The sequence below is a fragment of the Choloepus didactylus genome, chromosome 7 (genome assembly GCF_015220235.1).
Source record: "Choloepus didactylus isolate mChoDid1 chromosome 7, mChoDid1.pri, whole genome shotgun sequence".
Taxonomy (NCBI): Eukaryota; Metazoa; Chordata; class Mammalia; order Pilosa; family Megalonychidae; genus Choloepus; species Choloepus didactylus.
The window spans coordinates 59,591,798-59,596,548 of record NC_051313.1 but is presented as its reverse complement, the minus strand read 5'-3'; positions in this window follow the sequence as shown (position 1 = coordinate 59,596,548).

Sequence of the window (4,751 nt, the reverse complement as noted above, 5' to 3'; positions counted from 1 at the left end):
GAGCAACTCAACTTATTTGTTTTATGGCTGAATGTTTCAATTTTTCTTATCTGTAAATTACATGTGGACTGAGTAAAACAGACAGAGGGAACTCATATAAACCAGACAAATTCCTTTACATCTTTTCTAAAATGTACCCTTATAAAACCTAAATTCTACAGGTGTATTTTTTAACTAAGAAGGAGACTAAAACTAAAATGCTTTAAAAGTGAACACTAAAATGTAAGTAATTATCTCCTTCATATTCTTTGTTTCATGCCACCAGTATATTTAATGTTTTGTGTTTATTTGGGGGAGTTTTTTTTTTTTTTTTTAATTAGAAGAGTTTTATGGTTACAGAAAATCATGCAAAAAATACAGTCTCCATGTACCACCCCACACATGCATTATTAGCACCTTGCATTACTTGGTATATTTGCCACAATTGATGAAAACATATCATTATAAAATATATACAGCTTTTATATTTTAAATTAATTGAAATTAATGATCTTATTTGTATAATTAATATTATTTTTGCTAGGTCGGTTTTTCTAAAAAGACAAACAGTAATTCTGTCTTGTTTTTCATCTAGGATACTTTTTTCAATATAAACGTCTCAGATTTCAACCTTCTACTTCCTCTTTTCCACACTTTCACAATCAGGTGAACCCAAGTTGATATTTCTAATCAGTGCGTATAGAGATAAAACAATAGTATTTTGCAATTTTTATAAAGTAATGCCCAATGTATTAGATGAATCTCATTTTCTCTCTCAAAATATGAAGTACGTGGATAAGCCCAAGGAAAGAGTGTTTTCAAATTACAGAATAACTACCACATTAGTAATAATAATATAGAGTTGGATTAGATTTGCAATACCATAGATCCTCCTATATTTACTATGCATGTATCTTACAGTGTCTGACACTTCTAGTAGACCCAATGGGGTGTTGATATTTTTTTCTACATCTTGTTCATGATCCCCAGAAACTAAAAAGTGCACCTTAAATTTGCCTGCATGACTACCTGATTGCAAAGTTTATGCCATTTCTTGTACATGACATTCATTCATTTGGTAAAATTTTTCATCCAGATTAGCAATTGATAGAAAACTGTTAGACCACACCCTCAGCTATGTAAGAAGTGAAAAACACATATTCCATCAGAGTTTTTGGTTTAAAGATGAATTGGTAAACCAGCACAGTTATGGCAAGGCCTTTATTGTTTATACTATCCCTCAAGGGGAGGATATATTTTGACTTCAGTCTGAGATCTCTCAGAAGCCGGTAAGTAGTTTCCAAGCGGAGAACACACTATCCTGATTATTCTTCAGAAAAGTAACCTTTTCAGATTTGCTCAATATAGTGACCAAAAACCATGCTGAAACTCCAAAGCTGTAGTTTAATGTGCCTCAGCTATGGACTGCAACCAAGGGCAACCCACATCCACTTTGCCTGCACCACAGAGAACTGGCTCATGCCATGTGGTTTTTACTATCAAAAAATGAACACAATTTTCAGATTGATTTGAGACACTACCAACATGATGTTGATATTTGACTGGTTTACTCTGGTGATAAGATTTGAAGGAAACAATGGAAAATGCTTCTTACCTATAGTCCATGATATTTTTCAAACAAGGATTCTAATTATTATTCAGCATAATAAGGCATAGTACCAGAAATGCAGAAATGAGATATGTGTCATGGATTTATGCACATCAAGGCTTTGGGAGGGTGGGACAGGACTGTACCCAGAATAGCAAAAGATGCTATCCTTTGGAAAATTAGTATAGTAGAAAACTAAAAGTCAACGATCTAAATAAAATTTCCAAACTAACCAATAACAGCAAATAAAGAATGGCATATTCAGCTATGCAATACTATTTACAGATAGATTCCCTTACATAATTCTCAAAATTGTTAAAAATTGATCTTAATATCACATTTTAAGTGAGTAGCTAGAGACAGAAGCAATAATTCCATTTTAGACACACTTGCCATTTGTGTTCAGTATGGGTGTTTCAGAAAATGCTAAGTATCTTTCAGTGAAAGGAGATAAGGAAAACAGATTTTAAAAAATCAAACATTGATTTGCCCAGTGTATTTACATAACCTGAAAGGATGATAGAGAGATTTGATCTAAGCATAGCTATAAAGTGAAGAGAAAAATTAGTCACACACTATATTACCACTAGTACTGCCAATTAGAAATATCCAAATTATTATTTAGTTTTGGAAACTATTAGGATTTCAAACTGTTTTACAAAATCAAATCACTTAAAGAAGAAAAATTACCACTGGCTGAATATCCTTAATTGCTATCAGTTTATGAAATAGAGCCTCTAATAAAACTATTAAGTCAGTGACAACAAGAGATCTTATTTATGAACAATACTTTTAGAACACAGCCCCATTTATTTCTTGGAATATTGATTAACCATATAAGAACACAATGAATCAATTTAACTTAAAAGCAATGCTGTTTTTTCTATTTTTCAGTGAGAGATATTTTTCCAATTGAGAAATGTGAACTTAAATGCACTGATAGCTTGTTCTCCATGAAAATTGATAAATGATTTACAGTCTGTTTTTAAAGTCTGATTTTCTTCTATAACTAAGGGATTCCTTTCCCTTCATGGTATCACTACTGAACAGTGCATGCACACACACACACACACACACACACACACACATACATTTTTGTTATAATAGAGTGATTCATTTCAATCTTACTGAAATCAGGGGGTTTATAAAGTTAACTAAAAAAAAAAAAAACCTTGTCTGTTGTAACTACAACATTCAGGAGAAGTAGTTACTTTTATTGTCCAGCTTTTATTTTTTTCTCATCAATAATAGATAATCAATTCCTGAACTGATTTTGTTCTTTTCTAATGCATTTATTTTGCAATGATTTATGTGCTCATTCCAAACAATTTGTCCAGAGCAACCTCCACCCCCGAGTATTAAATATTTGATCAATATAAGAGTTTCATTGTAGAAAGTAGTGTTAAAAGTTTATTCATTCGATGCACTCTTTAGAGATGATTAACTGTCTTTATTATATTAAAGCAAACCCAAAGCCATCTGCCAAAGGAGATTGTGTCCAAGCACTGAAACCATTTCATGTGAAAACTCATTTTCAGGCTCCTAATTATTTTTCATTATAGTGGCAGTGTGGAATAGATTGGAATTGGACAGTAATTGCCAGGTCTGAGCAGTGTGGACCATTGCAATGTATCAGTTTAGATGAAGTGTGACAAGGATACATCTAGCTACTATATAACTTCCATTAACCAACTTCCCTGTCCCTGATCATGTAACACTTCATAGAATGTGGTCAGCACAAGGTCATAATAATGGCTTTCTGACTGACTTCAAGTATTTTGTACAAGTGCAAGCTGTTAACCCCCTGTGTTAGCATTGTTCTAGTAATGTCCAGTTATTACAGTTGTCAAAAATATCTATTTCTCCAAGAGGGACAAGTAAACTTTTTAAAAGTACAATTCAAACTCAAGTTTGACTTCTACTATATGTAACTTTCCCAGAAGAAAAATATGTCCCAAATGAAAACAAGGATTTAATATAAGATAATTTTAAGTGATAATTATTCAATATTATCACCAATCCAGTATGCTGATCATAAAAGTTTTACCCAAGCAGATGGCCATCTCAAATTATTTCTACATGTGCAATCAGGTAGATTTTTAAAGCAAACCGAACAGTAAAGCAAAACAGCCATACATACAGATAAACCCTTTCCATGGAAGACTCTCTTCTAGAGTGATAACATTAATGGAACTTAAGAGTGGTTCTCAAACAGGGCAATATTATCCCCCAGAGGACATTTGATAATACCTGAAGACATTTTCGGTTGTCACAGCTGGTGGGTATTATTGACATCTAGAGAGTAGAGCCCAGGGATGCTGCTAAACATCCTACACTGCACAGCCCGTACAATGTGTATAACAAAGAATTATCAGACCAAAAATATCAATAGTTTCAAGATTGAGAAATTCTGGAATATATGCATTAACTTAGTTTCTATTTTTTTCTGATGCCTGAAATATAGAAAGTGCTCTTTCTTAATGATAATTTATCTTGAATGTGTGCCATCTGTGAAATATTAAATTATCAACCACATTCATTAGTAAATTTCCCTATATATTATAATCCATATTACAGCATCTAAAAACTTGATCTAACTTCACACACTTACAGATTGAGATTTTTGGCATACATCATGGTTCTTTAATTGCCTTTCTGAACTAATCATTTTGCATGATTTTAGGTTATAGGTACACTGGCAAAAGCCTCCTAATTAAATGCTACCTATCCCAGTCAGGTGAATCAAACACATCTGGAAGAGACAGTCATTCTAATTTGGTGCAGGTCTTTCAGATCCTTTATAAGTAATGGCTGGAATAATCTGTATTCATGTCCTGGCTGTGGTCATGAAAATAGTCATGTAACTTAGAGTTTTTCTGTAATTTTTCATTTCACATATTTCTATAATATTTTTATAGCCATGATCACAGTCAGCCAGCTTTGAAAGTCTTTCTTCAATATGCAAATGTCTGATGTCCCAGCATACTTGTCTTCTAAGTGAAAAATATTTTATCAATTGTTCGATAGCCTTTAGAATGATGAACATCTTTGTAAATATTTCACAGTCTTTAAATCTATCGTGTCTTCCACTATGCCTCAAGTCTTATAAAATATTAAAGGCATCTAGATACAATTATCTGCAAATCCCTTTTTAAAAGCTAAC